The sequence below is a fragment of the Apis mellifera genome, linkage group LG12, assembly GCF_003254395.2.
Source record: "Apis mellifera strain DH4 linkage group LG12, Amel_HAv3.1, whole genome shotgun sequence".
Taxonomy (NCBI): domain Eukaryota; kingdom Metazoa; phylum Arthropoda; class Insecta; order Hymenoptera; family Apidae; genus Apis; species Apis mellifera.
In genome coordinates, this window is record NC_037649.1 from 1,157,613 (window position 1) to 1,184,467 (window position 26,855).

Genomic DNA, 26,855 nt, shown 5'->3' on the forward strand with positions numbered 1-26,855 from the left:
ATTAAAGTGAAAAATTTTTCCAAAAATATCAATAACTTTATCAATTATAATTTTCCATTAACTTTACCAATTATTAGAATATTGAATCAAAGATTGGAATTATACATTCGAGCATGCGCGTAACGTTAATCGAATAAAATGAGATCGAAAATTATAAAAAAAGTAATCAAAGTAAAAAATTTTGTCAGAAATATCAATAACTTTATCAATTATAATTTTCCATTAACTTCACTATTATTAGAATATTATTAGAATATTGAATCAAAGATTGGAATTACAAATTCGAGGATGAGCGTAACGTTTAATCGAATAAAATGAGATCGAAAATTATAAAAAAAGTAATCAAAGTGAAAAATTTTTCCAAAAATATCTACAACTTTATCAATTATAATTTTCCATTAGCCAATTATTTGAACATTTGAATTCGAGCATGCGCGTAAAATTAAATCGAAAAATGAGATCGCGATGCGTACATATATATATCATTAACCGATGTTTTCCCCGTTTATTTTCGATTTAATAACTATTAATAGCCGTCGTTTGAATGACAATGATATTTACACGGATTATAAACAGATATCGAACGCCCGTGCTCGTCCTGTTTACGAGATAAACATTGCGTACATCGGGTCAGCGTCTACTATATCGCATTTTCGAAACGGCGAAACATCATCGACGTGCAACAGAGTGTTGACGCGATCCATCGATTCCAATGTTGTTGGATAACTGGGTCGTCGTCGTTGTCGTCGCCACGACTTTTAGGCTGGGCTGCTTGATGCGAAGATCGATCGTTCTCAAACTTTTGCAACTTTCAACTCGAAATTTTAATAATTTTAATAAAAATCTCCCCTCTATCTTCGATACGAGTGTAACTGATGTAACAGTTATAAATAGCGTGATCGATACGTCGATAAACGTTGAATTAAGAATAACACGATGTTTCAGTGACTTATATATATATATATATATATATTGGGTTGGCAACTAAGTAATTGCGGATTTTTTTTAGACAATCAAAGACAATTTTTTCATGGAACTAAATAACTTTATTCTGTAATGTGTTGCCCATTTTGATCAATGACCTTTTGCCATCTTTCAGGCAGCATCATAATCCCACGTTCATAAAACTTGTGGTTTTTATTAGCAAAAAACTGAATCAGGTACGATTCGATATCATCATCATTATTGAAATTTTTACCATTCAAAGAGTTTTGTAAAGATCGAAACAAAAAGTAATCAGATGGTGCAAGGTCAGGACTATATGGTGGATGTGCAAAACATCCCAACCAAGCTCCAATAATTTTTGCCGAGTGACCAAAGATGCGTGTGGCCTTGCATCGTCACGATGGAATACAACACCTTTTCGATTTGTCAATTCGGGCCGCTTTTCTTCAACCGCATTGTTTAATTTCGTTAGTTGTTCAATGTAGACAACAGAATTGATCGTTCGATTGGGTGATAAGAGTTCAAAATAGACAATTCCTTTGTAATCCCACCAAACTGATAACAAAACCTTCTTTCGACGAATACCAGCTTTTGATGTTGTTTGAGCTGGTTCACGTGGCCTGCTCCACCATCTTTTCCGCTTGATATTGTTGTAAACAACCCATTTTTCATCGCCAGTTATCAGTCGTTTTAAAAATGGATCATTTTCATTACGTTTCTTTAGCAAATCGCAGCTGTTAATGCGTTGCGTTAAATGCTTTTCTTTCGGTTCGTGAGGAACCCATGTATCGAGTTTTTGAACATAGCCAAGTTGTTTTAAGTGGTTTTCGATGCATGTATGCGATACACGAAGCTTCTCTGCAATCTCACGAGTTGTACTGTGACGATCCGAATCGATTATTGCTTCGATTAGGTCGTCATCAACTTCAACTGAACGACCAGAGCGTTTTTCGTCTTTGAGTGAAAAATCACCAGAACGAAATTTGTCAAACCAATTTTGACACTGCCGTTCTTTTAAAGCTTCGTCGCCATAAACAGCGCATAACTTTTTGTGAGCTTGTGATGCGTTTTTCCCTTTGCGAAAATAAAAAAGCAAAATATGACGATAATGTTCCTTTTGATTTTCCATTTTTCAAACGAAAACTACGCAACCGATCAAAAAACTTTTTTTACTGATTGACAACTGAATTGCCAACTATCAAATAACAAAATGTGTTTTACATTTGGACTACGCCAGCAAACCTAAAAATTCAACTGAAGCCATCTATGAGTGAAATCCGCAATTACTTAGTTGCCAACCCAATATATTTCTTCCTATTATATTAATCGAAATTATGGAAATAGAGATATAAATATCTCGTCGATTTTCCTTAAATTTTTAATTACATAACAAACAAGACTCGATTTATTTCTCGCCATTGATGATAAAAATAAAAATAGAGAGAATGGCAAAGATAATATAATCTTATCGATTCCTTTTAACCAAATATTACATAATTTTGTGTAAATATCGTTGCGTAACGGATGTCGTAGATTCAACTTGAATTTTTTTCCTTTGCCATTAGTAGATTGGCTGAAGATACAATTTTTGTCAATTTTAACCAATTTATTTTGTTCACGATGTTATAATTTCTCCGAGTCTCGTCCCTGATAATAAATATTATGTAGTAATTATCAGCTTCAACTCGTTCCCTGCCATTAGTAGATTAAACGAAGATAAACGAAAATAGAATTGCAGAGTAATGAAAAGAATAATCTTATCAATTTCTTCTTTAACCAATTATTCATCGCGTTACATAAAACGTGGATTTAATTTTTCTCGATCGTTAAGTTAGATTAAAAACAGAATTCTCACAAAATTGGAGAGGAATAATCTTTTCTTCAAATTTTCATAAAAAGGACGACGAGTCATAAAACAATTTTGCGAATATTAATCTTTTTGACGCATCATCGAAAAATTAATTGATTAAGAAAATTACGCGAGTTAAAAAATTTATTAGCTGCTTCGAACTTGCGTGACGTGTTTTATTACCTTGTACATTGAGCCGAGAAAAGTGGAGAAATTCTAAACTAAAAGAAAGAAAGGGGAAAAAAAAAAAGAAATTTGCTTTAAAATACTCGATATTAACTTTGAACTTTGTCGTCTTCTTCTTCTAAACTATAAAGAAGATAAAGAAGTTCCAAGTTCTAGAAAAAAAAAAAAAAAGAAAAATCCCTTCGAAATTTTCCACGTTCCATAACTCGATCTTAAAGGGTTCACTTTATACTAAACAACTAAAAGATAAAGAATTATCGAAATAAGATATTGAAAAATAAATTATTTTTCTTAAAAAAAAAAAACTTTCAATAATTAAATCTTCAGAATAATAATCCACTAAAAAATCCACGTAATCTTAAAATTGAAAAAATAATAATTATTCTTTTTAATGAATAAATATAATATATTCCATAATATAATATCTTAATTTCTATAATATAATGTATATAATGTATATACCTTCCAACACACATAAATATTAATGACTTAAATATTGCATGAACAAATAAAAATACTAATTCAGTTGAACCAGTAGATAATATTCTTATTATAAATTGTCTAAGAGTTGAATAAGCAACAACTTTTTTTAAATCTAATTCAAAAAGAGAAACAATTTAACTGGATTATTTTTATTTATTTTTCGCAATCAATTTGAGAGTTTACACAAATTTTAAAAAATTTCTATTTATTAAAAATTATAATATGAAATGATAAAATGTGTGTAATTCCAATTAAAATAGAAGATGGAATAAGATAAAATATATAAAAAAAAGAAAAATGTGTACAAAAGAACACATAGATATTGGAAATATCGGGATGCATCAATATTTCACGCGCGTATTTTCCGTATCGACGTATTTCGAAAGCGGGCGCGATACGCGATGAAAGGAAATACAATTGCTTTGAAATTTTATAACATTGCCGTCGATGCATCTTTAATCGATCGATGGGATAAAAAGAATATTGTTTCGAGATAGAATTTTATATATATCTATTGCACGTTTTTATTATACGATCCCGTTTCCCATTGATAAACAACGATAATAGAAACGTAACGTTTGGTATTATTTGTATTAATAGAATTGCTGTAATAAAAACTGATCATGGAAATAATGAAATTTGATCATAATTTAAGGAAAAGTTTTTTATTATTATAATTGTAACTATTAAATTTAATGATTCTATAATTGATGAAATTCCTGATATATGAAGAGAAAAGATTGCAAAATCAACTGATGGAGATGAGTGATATAAATATGCTGAAAGTGGAGGGTATACTGTTCATCCAGTTCCTGGTCTTGGATAAAATAAATTTCTTAATAGAAGTATAAATAATGAAGGTGGTAGAAGTCAAAATCTAATATTATTTATTCGTGGAAAAGCTATATCAGGAGATCCTAGTATTAAAGGAATTAATCAATTTCCAAATCCTCCGATTAAAAATGATATAACTATAAAAAAAATTATTAAAAATGCATGTCTAGTGACAATTGTATTATAGATTTGGTCATTGTTAATTCATGATTCGCTTCATTTTTCCGAAATAACGAAGATATAGAAAAAGCTTTTTTTCTTTTCTATCATTATTCAATTAACATCAATCAAATTGCGAATCGTAAGTTTTCAAAGAAAATAATACGTTTCCATTTAATATTAATGTTCTTATATCGAATATAATTATCTTGCAACAAGTGGATCGAATTATTGAAATTAGATTATTAAAAAAAAATTTATCGTAAAATCAGAATTTTTGTTATCCATCGAGTGTGCGTATAATTTGCTTGTATTTGTTTGTTTGACACAATTTGGCTGCGGTCCAACGTTAGTCCACGTGGAACGAGGTTATCAGACGAGGAGGAATTGGTTCGAATGCACAATTTGACACATTTGAGCGAAGTTCGCAATTCTGAGGCGGAGTGGAGGTTTAGGTGGAGAAGAGATCAATTTGGCCCGCGATATCAAATTGTTCGTATATTGTTGGGAATCGAATGACGCTTTTAAACACCCTGACTCCGAATACCTGTGAATTGTGCGCAATGAGTTCAAAATTGATAACATGTAATATTTAATCTAGATATCTAAAGTATTGCACGTTACAAGTAGATTTATAGAAATTCTTTCCTTTTTTTTCCCCTCAATTTTAAAATTATTTCTAAACAACTTTATATATTATTATTAATTTTTTGTATGATATAAATGTATATAAAAATCATGAATGATGTACGTATTTTTAAAAACTTATTTACAAAGTCAAGATGAACATTTTTGCAGAAATAATCGAGTTAAATGTTCTTATATTTTCGAGACATCCTATACATAAATCTATCATGAACTTTAATTAAATATTCGTAAGTGAAATACTCGTAAATGTTCTCATATTTTTGAGACAGCCTATATATAAATTTACCATGAATTTTAATTAAACATTTATAAGTGAAACACTCGTAAATATTCTTATATTTTCGAGACACCCTATATATAAATCTACCATGAACTTTAACTAAATACTCATAAGTGAAACACTCGTAAATATTTTCATATTTTTGAGACATTCTATATATAAATCTAGCATGAATTTTAATTAAATACTCGTAAGTGACAAGTAAAAATATATTTTGTGAATAAAAATTAAATTTACTTTAGACATTTTATATATTTTTCTATATTATGTTTATTATTGATTTCTATATGTCCAAATGATCACAAAAGATTTATATATTTTCAAAAACTCACCAACAAAGTCAAAATGAATATTTTTGCAAAAATAGTTAAATGTTAATTAGTAAATAATCGAGTTAAATGTTCTCATATTTTCGAGACACCCTATATATAAATCTACCATGAACTTTAACTAAACACTCGTAAGTGATATTCAAGTAAAAATATATTTTATTTTGCAAGTATCATAAAGATTAAATTTACTTTCGACATTTTATATATTTTTGAATATTATGTTTATTATTAATTTTTTTTTATTTTCGAGACACCTTATATATAAATCTACCATGAATTTTAATTAAACACAATTATAAATGAAACACTCGTAAATGTTCTCATATTTTCGAGACACCCTATATATAAATCTACCATGAACTTTAATTAAACACTCGTAAGTGACAAGTAAAAATATATTTTGTGAATAAAGATTAAATTTAGATTAAATTTTATATATTTTTGTATATTATATTTATTATTATTATTAATTTTTGTACGTACAAATGATCACAAAAGGTTTATATATTTTCAAAAACTCGCCAAAAAAGTCAAAATGAACGTTTTTGCAAAGAAAAATAATCAAGTTTTCATATTTTCGAAACACCCTAAATCTACCATGAACTTTAATTAAACAGTCATAAGTGACAAGTAAAAATATATTTTGCGAATAAAGATTAAATTTAGACATTTTATATATTTTTGTATATTTTTGTATATATGTTTATTATTAATTTCTGTACAAATGATCGCAAAATATTTATATATTTTCAAAAACTAGCCAACAAAATCAAAATGAATATTTTTGCAAAAATAATCGAGTTAAATGTTCTCATATTTTCGAGACACCCTATATATAAATCTACCATGAACTTTAACTAAATACTCATAAGTGAAACACTCGTAAATGTTCTCATATTTTCGAGATACCTTATATATAAATCTACCATGAACTTTAATTAAACACTCGTAAGTGACAAGTAAAAATATATTTTGTGAATAAAAATTAAATTTACTTTAGACATTTTATATATTTTTGAATATTATATTTATTATTAATTTCTGTATATGCAAATGATCACAAAAGATCTACGTATTTTCAAAAACTCGCCAACAAAGTCAAAATATTCATTTTTGCAAAGAAAAATAATCGAGTTCTCATATTTTCGAGACACCCTATATATAAATCTACCATGAACTTTAATTAAACACTCGTAAGTGACAAGCAAAAATATATTTTGTGAAATAAAGTAATAATTTATGAATAAAGATTAAATTTGCTTTAGATATTTTATATATTTTTCTATATTATGTTTATTATTAATTTCTGTACAAATGATCGCAGAAGGTTTATATATTTTCAAAAACTCGCCAACAAAGTCAAAATGAACGTTTTTGCAAAGAAAAATAATCGAGTTCTCATATTTTCGAAACACCCTATATATAAATCTATCATGAACTTTTAATTAAACAGTCATAAGTGACAAGTAAAAATATATTTTGTGAATAAAGATTAAATTTAGACATTTTATACATTTTTGTATATATGTTTATTATTAATTTCTGTACAAATGATCGCAAAAGATTTATATATTTTCAAAAACTCGCCAACAAAGTCAAAATGAATATTTTTGCAAAAATAATCGAGTTAAATGTTTTCATATTTTCGAGACACCCTATATATAAATCTACCATGAACTTTAACTAAACACTCGTAAGTGACATTCAAGTAAAAATATATTTTATTTTGCGAGTATCATAAAGATTAAATTTACTTTCGACATTTTATATATTTTTGTATATTATATTTATTATTAATTTTTATATACAATGTGCAAATGATCACAAAAGATCAAAGTCAAAATGAACATTTTTGCAAAGGAAAATAATCGAGTTCTCATATTTTCGAGACATCCTATATATAATACAAATCTCTATTCTTTTAAAACAAAATATTAAATAATAATTGGCGAGAATATCAGAAATTAAAGATTTCACATTCTTTTGGAGAAGGTTTTTAACGATAAAAAAAAAAATACGAAATATCTCATTCTTCTGTTATTGTTCACGTGTTTAATAAAGCAAGAGTTAAGAAAAATAGGCTCTTATCCGGACACGGAGATCTCAAGAATTCTATAGATAAATCGAAGTAGTGAGAGTCAATATCGAACGATAAAAACGAATCTAATAAACGGAGAGGTAAATAGCGATCGATGCACCGGTCAGGTTTTAATAAATTCCCCTCGTGCCGATCGAGTTCGATAATAATTCTCTTACCGATGTCACGGCGATAAGACGACAGACTGAGAGCAACTAACTCGTCGAGACGGCCGGAGGAGTGTCGCGACAACATCGAACGAAAGATTCTGTTCTGCGTAGTCCTCGACCTGTCTCTGTCACCTAGCGATGGGATCAAGCTCAATTTACGTATTCAAATTCAATGGAAAAAATTCATCTCTTCGAGTATTTTGCGAAATCTCGATTATTCTTCTTAATTATTCTTAAAGAACAATCGAGAAAATGATCTCGTGTCTTTTCACTTACATTTGAGAATATTTTCGATTGATCGAAAATATCGATATAACTCGATTTTTTCAGGATTGATAGAATATTTGATAGATTTGATAGATTTCTATCTTTTGAAAATGGAAATTCTTAAATATTTGGAAATAAAAATATCGTATGTTACAAATATAGTGAACGAGAAGAATCATCGAATCATCATCCCATTAATCTTTCATTCCACTTGGAATTACTTTCTACGCTCAAAAATTATAAAAGATTCGAATCTTGTTCGTCAACTTGCGACGCGCTTAATCCCATCGCTACTTCACCTATCCGAAGGAAAACCAGAATCCGTCCAGGCCTACGTACAACGTCTCGAACAAGAGTAAGAAGAATGGAACACCGCGAGCAGGAGTAAGATCGTAAAAACGAAAAGGCAGCCGAGAGATGCAAGTTAGACGGCTGAGAATCGGCCAACGAATCTTCGAACTAACCAGGAGGATATTCAAGTTGCCAGAATCCTCTTTCGAAATTCCGGAAACGACGAGAAATATTCTGCCAACTGGAAAATTACTACACAAAATTTCGTTTAATTGCTGTATTCGAACTTTTTCATTTCAATCCATTCCTCTTCCATTTTCTTTTATTATTAAAATGAGACAAGGAATTAGAACATTTAATAAAATAATTGGAAGAATGAAATTTATTCGTCACGAAACGATTTAAAAATTAAATAATCTTCAAATATATGGATCTTTATCTATTAAGAGAAATGAATTTCCAGAATAATTATAATAAGTATAAATGTTAGATATGCTAGTTTAAATATCAATCGTTTGAATAACAAAGATTCAGAATAATAGATATTAAGATAATTATTTATCCGAATTTCGAATCACACGTGTTGTCACATCCTCGAGAATTCTCGAGGCAGCATGAGAAATATTCCAACCACCGGCTGGAAAACACGGTAAACCGTTTTTCCTTTCTCCCTCGATTTACTCCCCCCCTTCTTCCCTTTTGCATTTCCTTTCGCGCTTTCCTCGATATCCCTTTGTACTCCCTTCGAACTCTTCGAATTGATTAAACGTAAATTGAGTTTCTATCCTTAATCCTCCTTTTCGTTTTTTCGCTCTTTTCATCCCCGTTTCACAAACGGTGTATAAAATTGTCTGAAAGAAAAATAAAACGAGTTATCGAAGGTGGAAAACGTTGAATTGGAATCGATGGATAGATATAATAGAGAAAAAAAAAAAAAAAAAAAAAAAAAAAAGGAAGGAAGGAAGGATTACAGCCAATTTATAAATTTTGCATAAATTTGATTATGATGCAATTATACGAAATCGGAATTGCACGCGATGCAATGGAAACTCAAAGGATGAGGTTATGTTTTATTCATTGCCAAGTGGCAACGAGATTTTTCAATTACGTTTTAAACGCATTCGCGTGGAAGCGAAGGACGCTAAGGTTAAATCGTTAAAAGTTCGAGGTAAAAAGAAGATGTTCCGAATAAACGAAACTCTGCGTGATATTTCATTGTGATTTCGTTTCGAGTGAGAGATAAAAGGAGCGAAACGAGAAAATTTCTTTTCATCGCTTGTCGGAAATTGTGTACACACGTGTGCACAAATGGAACAATGTTTGAAATATTTTAGATTGAAATGTAAATACGAGCGTTTTAATCCCTAAATGTTTGTTTCCCATTGAAATGAATATTTCTGTTTGAATCATAAATTTAAATCTAATTTTAAATATAGACGAAAAACTTTCTAATATTCTTCGTTAAAATCGTTATTTCGCGATAAATTAAATATTTTACGATTGTTAAATTTATAAATGCAAATGAACGATATCGTGGAGAAAAATATACTTACTTTTCGGTCCAATAAATTTTAAACTCGAAAGACAAAGATTCTTTTAACCACGCATCGATTTATTCCCCAACCAAGAAAGGTCTAAAGGACAACAAGAAGCGACGCGATAACTTATTTCAACGAGCGAGATATTAAAGAAAATAATCGAGAGGCTGTGTGTGATCGATCTGGCTAATCGGTTTTGGCAGCGATAGCCGATCATCATCTTCTTTCTCGAGCAAGAGGTACGAAACCGAGATTTAGGTTAGCCCTTTTGGCGGTTGGGCTACGACCACGCCGCGACGAAATTATACGGTGTAGCCCGATCCTTCGCGTAATACCACGTTATTATGTCGGGATTATTATTATAGACTGGCTATTAGCCGCTTAATCCGATCGAACGCTTTGTAACGCATTCTAGGCCGCGTCCGCGGTTAATGCCACGCTCCTCCTCCCATGTGTATGCAATACTGACGGCCTGGCTTCAGCACGCGTATCGCTATTTATTAGATCAGTGTTTCCCAACGTGGAGGCCAATCTCGATATTTTGGGGGGAAATTTAAAATGTTTGTGGCTGCATCTATATATATATATATATATATATATATATATATATAGATGCAATCACAAACATTTTAAATTTTAAATATATACAACATTTTAAATATATATATATATATATATATATATATATATATATATATATATATTTGTGAAAATGTTGTAATTTTAATTTTAGACAGACATTTATCTTTAATTTTTTTGTAAGAAAAATAATCTGAATATCTTGGGAAGCAATTAGGAGAAAATTGGAGATTATAATTTCTTCGTTTAGAAAATTTAATTTAATTAACCTTTGTTAAAGTATAATTTGAACAGTGATATAAAAATAATTAATTGTTATGCGCTTGTCAATCTAATTTTTTAATTAAATTGTTTAACCTTTAAAATTGTTAAAATTAATCTATGAAGATTTCTTGCTTAAGTCTATATCAGTTAAAATAAAACTTGTATTTAAACATGTACAATTATTAAAATTGTTTATTTATATGCTGATAAAACACTTTTGTTCATCGATATAAAGATATAAAAGTATAAATAAAGAGAATAGTAAAGTTAACATATCTTGAATTATATATATATATATATAGATGCAACCACAAACATTTTAAATTTTAAATATATATAACATTTTAAATATATATATATATATATATATTTGTGAAAATATTGTAATTTTTATTTTAGACAAACATTTATTTTTAATCTTTTTGTAGGAAAAATAATTTAAATATCTTGGGAAGCAATTAGGAAAAAATTGGAGATTATAATTTCTTCGTTTAGGAAATTTAATTTAATTAACTTTTGTTAAAGTATAATTTGAACAGTGATATAAAAATAATTAATTGTTATGCGCTTGTCAATCTAATTTTTTAATAAACTTTTAAAATTATTCTATGAAGATTTCTTGCTTAAGTCTATATCAGTTAAAATAAAACTTGTATTTAAACATGTACAATTGTTAAAATTGTTTATTTATATGCTGATAAAACACTTTTGTTCATCAATATAAAGATATAAAAATATAAATAAAGAGAATAGTAAAGTTAACATATCTTGAATTTATATATATATATATATATATATATATATATATATATATATATATATAGATGCAACCACAAACATTTTAAATTTTAAATATATATAACATTTTAAATATATATATATATATATATATATATATATATATATATATATATTTGTGAAAATGTTGTAATTTTAATTTTAGACAGACATTTATCTTTAATTTTTTTGTAAGAAAAATAATCTGAATATCTTGGGAAGCAATTAGGAGAAAATTGGAGATTATAATTTCTTCGTTTAGAAAATTTAATTTAATTAACCTTTGTTAAAGTATAATTTGAACAGTGATATAAAAATAATTAATTGTTATGCGCTTGTCAATCTAATTTTTTAATTAAATTGTTTAACCTTTAAAATTGTTAAAATTAATCTATGAAGATTTCTTGCTTAAGTCTATATCAGTTAAAATAAAACTTGTATTTAAACATGTACAATTGTTAAAATTGTTTATTTATATGCTGATAAAACACTTTTGTTCATCGATATAAAGATATAAAAGTATAAATAAAGAGAATAGTAAAATTAACATATCTTGAATTATATATATATATATATATATATATAGATGCAACCACAAACATTTTAAATTTTAAATATATATAACATTTTAAATATATATATATATATATATATATATATATATATATTTGTGAAAATGTTGTAATTTTAATTTTAGACAGACATTTATCTTTAATCTTTTTGTAGGAAAAATAATTTAAATATCTTGGAAAGTAATTAGGAGAAAATTGGAGATTATAATTTCTTCGTTTAGGAAATTTAATTTAATTAACCTTTGTTAAAGTATAATTTGAACAGTGATATAAAAATAATTAATTGTTATGCGCTTGTCAATCTAATTTTTTAATAAACTTTTAAAATTATTCTATGAAGATTTCTTGCTTAAGTCTATATCAGTTAAAATAAAACTTGTATTTAAACATGTACAATTGTTAAAATTGTTTATTTATATGCTGATAAAACACTTTTGTTCATCAATATAAAGATATAAAAATATAAATAAAGAGAATAGTAAAGTTAACATATCTTGAATTTTATATATATATATATATATATATATATATATAGATGCAACCACAAACATTTTAAATTTTAAATATATATAACATTTTAAATATATATATATATATATATATATATATATATATATATATATATTTGTGAAAATGTTGTAATTTTAATTTTAGACAGACATTTATCTTTAATTTTTTTGTAGGAAAAATAATCTGAATATCTTGGGAAGCAATTAGGAGAAAATTGGAGATTATAATTTCTTCGTTTAAATTTAATTTAATTAACCTTTGTTAAAGTATAATTTGAACAGTGATATAAAAATAATTAATTGTTATGCGCTTGTCAATCTAATTTTTTAATTAAATTGTTTAACCTTTAAAATTGTTAAAATTAATCTATGAAGATTTCTTGCTTAAGTTTATATTAGTTAAAATAAAGCTGGTATTTAAACATGTACAATTGTTAAAATTGTTTATTTATATGCTGATAAAACACTTTTGTTCATGGATATAAAGATATAAAAGTATAAATAAAGAGAATAGTAAAATTAACATATCTTGAATTATATATATATATATATATATATAGATGCAACCACAAACATTTTAAATTTTAAATATATATAACATTTTAAATATATATATATATATATATATATATATTTGTGAAAATGTTGTAATTTTAATTTTAGACAGACATTTATCTTTAATCTTTTTGTAGGAAAAATAATTTAAATATCTTGGAAAGTAATTAGGAGAAAATTGGAGATTATAATTTCTTCGTTTAGGAAATTTAATTTAATTAACCTTTGTTAAAGTATAATTTGAACAGTGATATAAAAATAATTAATTGTTATGCGCTTGTCAATCTAATTTTTTAATTAAATTGTTTAACCTTTAAAATTGTTGAAATTAATCTATGAAGATTTCTTGCTTAAGTCTATATCAGCTAAAATAAAACTTGTATTTAAAATTGTTAAAATTGTTTATTTATATGAACAATTTTTATAATTATGTACTTTATAATACTGATAAAACACTTTTGTTCATCGACACAAAGACACAAAAGTACAAATAAAGTACAAATAATAAAGTTAATATATCTTGAATTATGAAAAAATAAAAGTTAAATAAAATGTTGAGCGTTGTAAGTAAAAATTTTGATGCGATGAAGCAAAAAAAGGTTGCGAGACACTGTTACATCGATCTTGTGTGTTCATCGGTCGAAACGCAACATAATCGCGCGCACGTGTTGCCAATTTCAAATTCGTTTCGGAAATTCGAAATCAGGGGTGGAACGTGTCGAGAGGCGATACGTAACAATTATCGCGAGGATTATCGTCGCGACTAGCGGCGCGAATTGGAATTAACACTTTGTGACGGCGTTCGAAATTTTCCTCGTTCATTTTGGTAATTTTCCCCTAGTAAAATTTTCGAATGTAAAATCGATAACAATTGAAATTTTGTTCCAATTTTGATTTCGATGGTAGTAGTGAGTTTTCTCGATAGTTTGACAAAATTTAATAATTATGTCAAATGTATAATGAAATTTTGATTTTGATATGATTCTCTCATAAGTAAAGTTTCTGATTTTGAAATATAAACGATTTTACATCAAATACGACAGGAGTCGAGATTTTTGTCGTGATTCAAGTTTTCGATAACTTCCTCGTGGAAAAATTCTAATCTTGGAATGTAAATCAACAACAATTATGCCAAATATGTCAGCACCCATGATTTTTCTGGTCGATCAAGTTTCGATTTTAATAAACTTTCTCGTAGTTAGAATCATAATGTTGAAATGTAAATCACCAGGTAGTTATTCCAAATGCATCAGTATCCAAGATTTTTGTCGTCAATCAAGTTTCGATTTCAATAGTTTTTTTTTTTTGTTTTTTGTAATAAATCCCTGATTTCGAGATAGATACAAGTCAGTAACAATTATGTCAAATGTATTGGTAGCGGAGTTTCGATAATTTTCACTCAATAAAATTCGAAATGTATTTTCGAAATTATAAATCAAAGAATTATATTAAATAATGACAAAAATTTACTCGAATTTGAATATTTTTTTTACATAGAAATTGATAAAATTTTTTACATGAAAATTTGTGTAATAAAATATATATTTCCAATCTAATAGATTCTTTACACGTATAATCACTAGATGTCACTAAATGCAAACGAGAAATAACCATTTTATCACCATTAAAACGATATATTAGATTAACCAAATAATAGAATGTACCAATGATGCACATACTCACTAGATATCACTAGATATTACTATGATATCATTATTTCTCTACATAAAATTATAATAACGTTGTAATAATATTGTAAATCAATTTTATCGAAATTTTTGGCATCGAAATACTTGATTGTGAAAATATATTTTCGATAGAATATATCCATAATCACTAGATGTCACTAGCACATAGTCACTAGATATCACTATGAATGAGAAATCATTACTTCTCTGTATAAAATTATAATACGTTATAATGATAAATCAATTTTATCGAAACTTTTGGCATCGAGATACTTGATCGTGAAAATATATTTTCGACAAAATATATCCATAACGTAATCACTAGATGTCACTAGCTACGAAATCATTACCTCACTGTAGTATATAAAATTTACAATATAAACCGTATGTTTCAATAATATATTATGCATACTTTATTAAACGTTTTCGAAACATTTGCGTACAAACTTCGCACGATTGTACATTACGAAAATATGTAAATGAGTTGTGGGGGCCTGAGTTTAATCTAAATATATTTGTGAAACTGTGAACCCTTGTGTTGCGAGTTTCAGGAAGAAATAAATACATTGTTCCTGGGGAATATTTAACGACACCTACGCTTCTCCACGCATCAGGAAGATGATACTTGAAGAACATTCCCCAACACGACGTTTATCGCCGTTTATTTATCGCTCGATACCGCTTACCAGTCACCTTCACCCACCATCTTATTATTTAAGCGTGCACGCCTACATCTTCTACGTTCCCGTCTTTTTCTTTTCTTTCGATGGTGTCTCTTTTCTGGTTAAAGAGTTCGAAGAGAAAAAGAACCTCGTCTGCAGAAATTCGAAAGTTATAATTTTTGCTGCTGTCGAGGAACATTATTTATATATTATATTATATATTATATATTATATATATTATATAATTCGAATTCAAAAAGTTTCAATCTTCACAATTGGAAAAATTTGATTTCCTTAAGTATTAAATTTTAATTATTGTAATAACAAACTAGTAAAATAATAATCGATAAATTTATAACGTTGAATTCAAGTGATTCAATTTGAAAAATTCTAAACATTATTTTAAACATTTCATTTGTACATAAAATTATAGAACATCAAAAGTTTAACTGCATTTAATCCTAATTAAATTAAAGATTAATAATAAAATAATAATCGTTTCTTCTCGGAAGAAGGAAAACAATATACTATACAAATATTCGTTCAAAATGTATCAAATTACTTTCACTATCTGAAATACGCCTCCATGGACGAAACGAAGAAACCCTAGAATATTTTACACCGGGCATCAAATTTCCTCCATTCCATCTCCAACTTTCAAAATTCCAGATTCGAAATTTCGATTTCTCGTAACCAATCGAAAAAGAAAAAAAAAAGGAAAATTGATCGTTCGTTCGTATCGTGTTTCCTCTTCTAATCCACTCTAATGTCCAGAAGGAATGCTCTTCCATGTGGCACGTCTTCATCACCGTGGGGTGTGTCGTTACCTCGCCCGTTAATCGCGTCCGTAAGGGTTATAATAGGCGTCCAGGATTATATACCTGAGATTTTTCAAGCGTTGCGAGATAGAGAGATTATCTGGCACGAGGTGTGGGGGGAGAATTATTCGAGGAAGAAGAACTGTCTCTAAAAGCTGTTACAAATTACTGGGTCAAGAAGCGTGGAATCATCAAAGGATGGATGCATTAACATTCAGAGGCGGTGGAATAAGAGAGATTGCGCCCGAGATAATTGGCGACCGTTTCAAGTTTCAAGCCTTTAACGAGTATAGAGGTAAATTAATGCTCTCTAATGAGTCCTTATTGTTGGTATAAATTGGAATGTGGAAGCGACGTGAAAAAAAGAAGAAGAAGAGGAGGAAGAAGAAGAAGAAGCGGAAGAAGAGGGAATTTAAAAAAAGAAAGAAAGGGGGGAGATATCTCGGTCAACAGGGATCGAGATGGGGTATTGGCAAAGGGAGGGGAGTGGGTGGGGGTGGAGATTCGATTTAAGAGATTGTCCTTGATTAGTTTGCGTCCGATTCTTTCTTTTACAAAAGAAAGAATCGTGTCAATGAGGAAAATTATCAATTCAATCATTCGTTATCCATTCTGAATAACAATTTCTACAAAATCTCAAAAATCTCGCTCTCTTGTTCTGAGTTCATCTTTTATTAAACTTGTATTGATTTTGTATTCAATTTTCTCGTCTCTTTTTGAGCCATTATTACTATTAAATCGCATTAAACTCGTTACAAGGTCAAAAGAAAAATGTTTTTTCTCTTAGTTTCCTTGTTTTTTTTGAGGCATACTATATTAAATCGCATTAAACTCGTTAAAAGCTCGAAAGAAAAATGTTTCACTCTTATTTTCCTCATTTTTTTGAGTCATATACTAAATTTCATTAAAGTCGTCAAAATCTCAAAGGAAAAAAATTTCATTTCTACTTTTCGAATCATTTTTATCCATTTTGAGCCATTATTAATCTTCAATTTTCTCGAAATCTCAAATCAAAAATATTTCATTTTTACTTTCTTTATTTTTTGTTAATCATACTACATTAAACCTCATTAAACTCAAAATCTTATTCATTTTGAGCCACCGAATTAAATTTCCTTAAAAATTCTCAAATCAAAAATATTTTATTTTTACTTTCTTTATTCTTTGTTAATCATATTATACTAAATCTCATTAAACTCGTTAAAATCTCAAAAGAAAAATATTTCACTCTTATTTTCCTCATTTCTTATGAGGCATACTATATTAAATCTCATTAAACTCGTTAAAATCGTTAAAAGCTCAAAAGAAAAATGTTTCACTCTTATTTTCCTTATTTCTTTTGAGCCATATATTAAATTTCATTAAAATCGTCAAATCTCAAAAGGAAAAAAATTTCATTCCTATTTTTCGACTCATTCTTATCCATTTTGAGCTACCATTAATCTTCGAACTCAATTTCTTCAAAATCTCAAACCAAAAATATTTCACTCTTACTTTTCTCACTCTTTGTTACTCATACTACACTAAACGTCGTTAAATTCAAAATCAAGTTATAATCTCAAAAGAAAATTTTACTCCTAATTTTTTATTTATTCTTATTCATTTTGAGCCATTATTTAATCTTCAAATTCAATTTCTTCAAAATCTCAAACCAAAAATATTTCATTCTTACTTTTCTCATTCTTTGTTAATCATATTAAACCTCATTAAACTCGTCAAAATCTCAAAAAACAAAAATTTCATTCCTACTTTTCGACTCATTTTTATCTATTTTGAGCCACCATTAATCCTTGAACTCAATTTCCTCGAAATTTGAAACCAAAAATATTTCACTATAAATCTTATTATAAACTCAAAATCAAGTAATCTCAAAAAAAAATTTTACTCTTAATTTTTGACTTATTCTTATATCCATTTTGAGCCATTACTTAATCTTCGAAATCAATTTCTTCAAAATCACAAACCAAAAATATTTCACTCTTACTTTCTTCAATTTTATTAGTCATACTACACTAAACTCATTAAACTCAAAATCTTATTCATTTTGAGCCACCGAATTCAATTTTCTTAAAATCTCAAATCAAAAATATTTAATCCTTACTTTTTTTATTTTTTGTTAATCATATTATAAATTAAAAAAAATTTCATTCCTACTTTTCGATTCATTCTTACCATTAATCTTCAAACTCAATTTCTTCAAAATCTCAAACCAAAAATACGTCACTCTTACTTTCCTCACCTCTTTCGATCCACATTACATCAAACCCCATCAAACCCATTAAAATCTCAAATCAAAAATATTTCACTCTTACTTTCCTCACCCCTTTCGAGCCAAACTACACCAAACTCTCGTTGAACTCGTGAAAATCTCGAATCAAAAATATTCCACTCTTACTTTCGAGCCATACTACCGAGCCAAACTCTCGTTAAACTCGTTAAAACCTCGAATCAAAAATATTTCACTCCTATTAAACGACGCTGCATTCAAATCTCGTTGCATTAAACTCTAACTAAAAATCTCTCCTCTTTACTCGTTCCACGCTCCGTACAGCCATCCTGTAGCCGCAACAGTGTGCACGACGATCGAATCGATTGGACGCGGACCACGTTGGTTCCAGCCGAGATATATCTGTGCCGATCGAAATGAATTCCTTCGGCGGCAACCGGCTGCCTATGCTATGCTCCTCGCCGAGGCGAAAAATCACTTAGCCTCGGATCTTATCTCGGCCTCGCCACTCCGCTCCCTTCGATGAGACGGGACGAGGGTGGAAGGGAGGCCGACGGTTGTCGTTTCGAACCCCGACCTGGCACGGATTCGCCTCTCTTCCGAAACGATAAGAATCCGATTTCCAGCGGAACCGTGGCGTGGAAAGAAGGGCGCGATGCCTTCCTTCCTGGAAGAGGAGGGGAGAGCCTTATCGAAGCCACCGATAAAATGCCGCCCCAAGCTTCCTACTTCTCGGGGAATCGGTGGTTGAATCGGCTCGTCTATGGGAAACATTCGTGGAATTTCGACCTAACTTCCCTCGATTAAGCTCGGCAGGCAGGGAAAGAAGGGGTGGCCTTTGAATTTGAATTTTTCTCTCTTCATCCTTTTGGGAAACAGGAAAGGATTTCAATCGTTCCTTTCGATTTTAATCATTCGAGTTACATCGGGAAATTATTATTTCATATAAATAATTATTATATAAATTATTATTAATAAATTATTATATCAATTTATTATTAATTATCAATTATTAATTATCAATTTATTATTAATTATTATATAAATTATTATTATATAAATAAATTATTATTATTTTTTATTATATATAAATTATTATTTTTTCTTATATTTTAGATTTTTTTCGAGTGAAATAAAATTGGATGGAGAGAGAGTATTCGAATCTCGATCTTTGAATCTTCTCCCTTTTGATCGTCTATAAATTTTTCAAGTTGCATCATTTTATCTTGATCTTTAATAAACCAAAAGGAAAAGAATCTTTCGTTACTGATCGATTATTTCGAATTTTTTCTAACTTTTGGAATTTTTTGATTTATCTGATCGAGAAGAATCTTCGAATCAACTCACTCGTAGTTCTCCATTTTCCCTATATTTCTCTCGATCGAGATTAATGTTAAACTCGACGAGTAAATAAAAGCCAGAGATGCTAAACAACAGAGAGACAGGATAGTAAAGCCTGTGTAACCACTCGTGAGCATCTGTTCAAGCATTGTTGAAGCGACACACAATGGTGAATATTCGTTAATTCGTTGTATCATCGTCCACGAAATGCACACAGTGTAAATATGAATATACGACGATTACGTTAAATTACAATTACCCTTGCCTCCATTTTGTTTCCGCACAGGAAGAGGATCACAATTGCTTCGTCATTTCTCACGAGCTCGGTCGGTTGGACTGGGTTTTAACACCGTTTTTCCTCGCCGAGGAAAAATCGTTCGAGATTCCTGCGCAACCTTGGTGGAATTTTGCATACGGGAAGATTACGTTTTAAAAAAGTGAGGCACGTTTAAGGTGGACGTGTTGTGTACGCGGGTTTTCGTAATAAAAGCAACGTGGAGATATTATTAGGTGGTATCCTTAAACGTGCAACACCGCGAGAAGAGGAAGAGGAGGAAGAAATTTAGGATCAGCGAGAATAAACAGGAGAGAAATATCTTTTGATTTTATTCGCTTTGTTATACTTATCGTGGCAAGGAAATGAGAAAAGATTTTTTAGAAATGAAATCTATCTTTTTGATTTATTAAAATTTTTTCTTGTTTCTTGTAAATTATTTATTTGAAAATCTGTAGATTTTTATTTATTTCTTTGATATATTTTTTTTACATGTAAATTCTGTCTTGGATACATATTTGTTAAATTTAATCCAAATCTAAAAATAATTATAAAATAGAAGAGGGCCATTTATGGGATCCTGCTTTTGCTATCTGAAATAATATGCATTCTTTTTCTTTTATGATAATTTTCGTTCCCATTCTGTTATCAGAATCTCCAATTTCTTTGATATATCTTTTTTTATCAATTCCATGTCTTTTGAAGAATTAAAAAAATATTTTTTCTTGGATAGGTTTTAAGAATATTTTGAAAAATTCAAATCTTCACTTTTAACTTATTTTTTTCTTTTACAAAAGATAGATCTATTCGTTTTGTAAAATAATCACTTTTTATCATGCAATATTCACAGTTGAAGGAATTATTTAATCATTTATCATATCACGATTGTAAACAATTTGCTAAACAGTCATTTGCTTGATGTTGTTTTTTCTTAATCATTGTTACTTCATTTTTATTATAATTTTTATTATCGTAATAATTGATTTATATAAATTAACCCGTCAAATTGATTTTCGTAAAATACAACATCTAGAAATAATAAAATATAAATGTTGCAAACAAAACGAATAGAAATGTGATTTAATCAAATTGATTAAATCCGTGAATCTTAAATAAGATTTTTTTTTCGAACTAAATCCATTTCTTTTGCAACTTTTGTGTAATTTAACAATTGGGAAAGTATATTTAACGATATTAAAAAAGAAACGAATTTTTAATCACTTTTAATTTTATTTTTAGATATCAATTAATCTGAGCAAGAAAATCATTAATATTGTACAAATTTCCAATAAAATATCACAAAAATTCCTTCTCAACAATTTCTCATTCGAGGGCAAATTAGCCTGCCCAAAAAGTTTCGAAAAAGACACATAAATTTATTCATTGAGTTATAGATGAGAATATTAATCGAACATCATTTTGATTAGCGGTGGCAATAAAAAAAGTGTCAAAAATCGCAATAATACACGCGAGAGATCCTATCCCTCCTCTCATTCTTCTTTTTCGCTGGCTGTAATTTATGACCCGTGCGGATGTCACACGTTCTTTTATTTGCCGGGTCGAGATAAGGAGCGAGACGAATAAATCTATTCGAAATATACATATAATCATAGTGATATATATACACCTCCTCCTTATTAAAATTTTCTGTCCAGAGTTTCGAAACGAGCATAACTTATCATCCTTATTAGGATAACTCGATATACAACAAGACACTATAATTTTTCTCGAGAAATCAATCGATCAATAAATTACACTCTCCGACTCCTATTATTATTCGCACGTGCAAAGTAAACGAGTCTTCTTAACTTAACCTGTAAAAAGGAATCTGAATATCCAACAAATTTTACGCAACCACAAAATTATTGGAACGATATTTTCATTATTTCCAAGATCCTTGCGTTGTAATAACATCTCCCCGATTCTATTAAGATTCAAAAACCACCGACAATAATATCTCGGCCACGATTAAAATTTCTTTCGCGTCCTCGCGTGTCGGACGCGTCTCCTTTCGGTGGCGCCATCTCGGCTCGTTAGGCAGGGAGGGGGGGATCTCAACGACGATGACAACGCCACGGGTGGGGCCCCGGTGAGCCAAGCCCTCGAAATTAGGCGCCAACACGCACCCTTCCTCGTCTCGCGGAAACACAGTGTATATTGCACGATGGGCTATCTTCGAAAGGAAATGTTTGTATAATTCGGTGACGCATGGCTGAAATAGCTTGAGAGCGACTCGTAAGTGGGGAGGGCATACTTATTGGATGAAATTAAGTGTGAAATTGATATACCATCGCATTCGATACGTTTGGGAAAGGGGAAGGATTCTTTGTTCTTATTTGGAGTGATAATATATATGTGCTTCCTTTCTCAGAATTTTTGAGAAGTTATAAAAGAGAGAGAAATAATAAATGATCATTCAGATTTCTATTCTTTTCTTTCTTATGCAAAAAAGAATTGTTGAATTGTTGAAAATGAACAGGTTAGGTTATAATTCTAGTTCTTTTGGTAATTTTTCTTTCTATCTCTCTTTCCATCCAATTTAAACTATATCCTTTCGCAGTATGTCATATTTAGAAACGAATCCTGTGGAAAATTGATCGTTAAATTTACTGTGGCGCGCTCTATGAGCCACGAATCGTATTTAGAAATTTATCGCGGTTAAACGAATGGGTTTGAAACTAGAGTTAATTGCTAATATTATCGGATTGGAAAACGATAGAGCTTAGCTTCTAGCGCTCAAGTTTAAATTAATCTTCAATTGTATCGAAATTTTCCAATTGTTTCGTTCGAGTTCAACTCTTATTTCGAATATTTTCCCTCGAAATTAATTTTAATCGAATACGAGAAAATAATCGAGTAAAATTATATTAAATTTAATATTATTAATAATTAGTAGTATTTATATTTATTTCGAAATATTATATAAATGTTATATTTTATATAAATAAATTAATAATTTTAATAATTTTTATATAACAATATAATTTTAAATTTATAATATATTAATTTATAATTAATATTATATGATTAAGCGTATAAAATTTACTTTGTATGTTTTTTCATAGTTTTTATAATTTTGATTTAGTTATTATATTTATATATTTAAAAAATATATTTAAAAAAATATAATATATTTTATTTAAAAATCATTTGTACCAAAAGAAAATCTCTTACTAACGTAAAATATATGATACGATTCAACGATAATGATGTTCATTCAACGAAAATGATTCTTCTGCTTCTTTAATTCTAAGATTATTTTCTAATCAATATTTATTAATGGTAAACTATAATAAATAGATAAATTTTTTAAATTTGATTTCGATTCGAGAAATAGTAAATTCTTTCATGTTAAGAATATAATTTTTAAGAATATAAGATATTTTAAGAATATAAATAGAAAAATAATTTAACTGTTATATATATATAATATTGAATAAAATCTAAAACGATTAAAAATTAAGTTGAATAAAAGAAAAGTATAATTAAATGTTAAAAATATAATTAAAAGTTAAAAGTAAAAGTAAATTAGAAGAATAAAAAAATGAAGATGTAATAAATTATATAAAATTAATATTATTCATAATATATATATATATATATAAAATATATTAAATGTTATATATACATCTTATATATACATACATATATAAATAATGAAGCAATAAACAAGATTGCTTCTCCCTTCCTCTTACTATTAATAATTTCGTGGGAAAAAGAGGAGACGATTACCATTTTTAATATACGTTTCGCGAATTTTCCAATAAAGTAGAAATGTACGAATATCAATAACTCTGTAAAACGTTAATACTTTCGTATCAACGGAATCACAAACAGAAAGACACGGGATTTCATCCATCCACGTGATGTAAATTTTAATAATTACGTTATACACACACACACACATATAAATATATATATATAAATGAGATTTAACGTATATGGGATTTACGGTGCCACACGTTCGGCTTAACAGCGCCGTTTCCCTTTCGTATTGCACTGGGTGAAACGGTTAAATACGCGTTTAAAATGTAAAACAGGGGGAGAGGGGTTAGAAATATATTGCACGCGTAAAGAATTAATGTTTAACGTTGATTATAAATTTCTTTCCACAACCTTTCGAGCTTATTTTATATATATATATTCTTTTTTTTTTTTTAAGGATGATTCGACTTCAACGTTTATGAACCTGCTCATGAATATAAAGTCGTTGGAATAAATGAAGGCAAAAATGAATGAAACGGGAGAGAATAAATGATGGTTAAGGGTGATAATTAGAATGGGGATTTTTACACGCGGAGAAGAAGCTCCGCAAAGGGGGATAGGAAAATGTGAAGCTGTGCAATAATTTAACTTTCACTTCGAGTCGCGTTATAAATTACTTTAACACGTTAATTGTAAAACGAAAGGATATAGGAATTATGAAAGGGAGGAAGGAAGAATCGTTCTCTTCTTAATTGTCAACTTAGAAATATGAATTTGTCAAGAATAAAATTTAAATTAAATATATGTATATATAAAATTGAAATGATAAATTGGTTAGAATAATTTATAGAGAATGGTTTTTTTTTTTATTGAAATATTTATTTCATTTGAAATCACAAGAATTTTCGATGACAAGAATATGAAATGGTAGATGAGATATGTCAAAATTACAAAAAAAATATCCTATTTTAAATTTCATTTATCCATTGCGAAGGATAATATAAGAAATTGGCACGATTTAAAACTAATTCGACACGGATGCTCGTTTCGATTTCGTTATAAGAATTTTTATCATTTTAGAATCGTTAAAAGTCCTTCAAAGGAAACCGCACCCAATCGTGAGAGAAAGTTCAATACGCCTACACACTGGTCATTGAATTATCGACCTCGTGCTCCAGAGATTGTTTTTAATTCATCGATCTTTTGTTTTTCTTTTTTTCAAATATTTCGATATCTTTTTTTCGATTCAACCAAATTCAAATCACACTTTATTGCTCTCTTTTTAAAAGAAGATTAAACGATTCTCGTAACTTTAATTAACAATTTAAAAAGCTTATTACCTGATGATTTATCAAAAAAGAAAAAAAACATTACTTTCTTTAAAATTTGTATAAATCCGAAAATCAATTGGATTGATCAAAATTTTTAATCCAATAATCCTAAAAAAAAATTTAAAAATTATACATTAATTATATTTCACATAAAACCAATTTATGCAACATATATTACACTCATCTCTACGATCTAACAAAAAAAAAGAATATCAGCATTCCATTTCACATAAAACCAATATGTACTTGTACGACGCATACAAACGCACGATTTCTTATTACTCGTCTCATTCCAATGAAAAAGCCAAAAAAAAAAAAGAAAAAGAATACCACAAGACACAAGAGATTAAAATCGAGATCGTAGAGGTGGTAGACCGGACTCAACAACCGTGAACGAGGCGACCCGAACGGGGCCGCCGCCTGTAAGGCAAGGTAAAAGCTGCGGCGCGCGCGTAAGCCGGGCATAAGCCGTCCCACCGGTATTTTCCCTCGGTCTAGGAGATTCGTTCGCGGCGAGTTTTTCGTCTCTTCCATCACTTGGGTCCGCTCGACGGCGGGAACGAGAGGGAGTGGGGGTGGGGAGAGCGAGAGAGTGGGCAAAAGAACCGGTCCCCCCTCCCCCTCCCCATCCTCCCGCCGGCCGAGCCGGTGTCGCGCTCGTTTGCTCCTCACTCGCGTCGAGTTGCTCCTCGTAACGTCGAGGAATGCGAAATGTAATTATAGAAGTCTTGCGCCGGAGGGGTCAATCCCCAATTGAACTCCAATTCACAACCGGGGCTGACCGGATGGACGCCGGCCCAGTCTTTTAAAACGCGGCCTTTTCGTGCCGAAGACGACTTCGGCCGAATTTGGACCAAGTTGAACCACCCTTTCGCCACGAAATCGTTAACAGATGTATATATTTGTGTATGTAAGATTTAGGGGATATCGATATTAATGGATAAAAGTGCAGAGAGCAGAAAGTATATTAAAAAGATAATTAATTGTGTTGTAATGGATAGATTGTATATGATTCGAAAAATTTCCAAATTTGGTTAAATTTTGAAAGAAAAAAATATTATCCATTTCGATAGAACAAGCAAACGAAAATACAATGCTACAATTATATTCGAACGTATTATTATACTAGCCTTGCCGAAAGCATCGACACACATTTCGATAAACCGAAGAAGAAACCGAAAAACCGTTCGATTTAACCGGGTCAGCGATTCGAATGCTAAAATTAACGGATAACGTTTGGTCGGCTGCTTGTAAATACGCGCGAGATGCGATAAAACGTCGTTCCCAAACTTTTCGACCGGGCAACGTCATCCAGGCAACGTCGTAATAGCCGAAAATCGACGCTTTGAACGTTGAACATCTTTGACCCGGGCTAACGCGAGTTTAGTGAAGTTTAACGTTGAAATGGAGTTCTTCCTGGCTCCCAGACAAGGCGGTACACTTACTTTTCACTCTATATACCGGATACATATACGTATATATGGAGAGGAAGAG

The 26,855-nt window shown here is 29.3% G+C and overlaps 1 protein-coding gene and 1 long non-coding RNA gene across 16 annotated transcripts in view; both read right to left on the reverse strand.

The window, feature by feature from the left end:
• Window positions 1-26,855, reverse strand: part of LOC551490 (collagen alpha chain CG42342) — a 251,014-nt gene that overhangs the window by 162,376 nt on the left and 61,783 nt on the right. The gene's annotated exons all lie outside the window — the stretch shown is intronic.
• LOC100577487 lies at window positions 9,333-10,540 on the reverse strand. The gene is made up of 2 exons (XR_119778.4): window positions 10,075-10,540; window positions 9,333-9,372 (listed from the first exon to the last, which is right to left on the reverse strand). It is a non-coding gene; the product is annotated as an uncharacterized LOC100577487 (long non-coding RNA).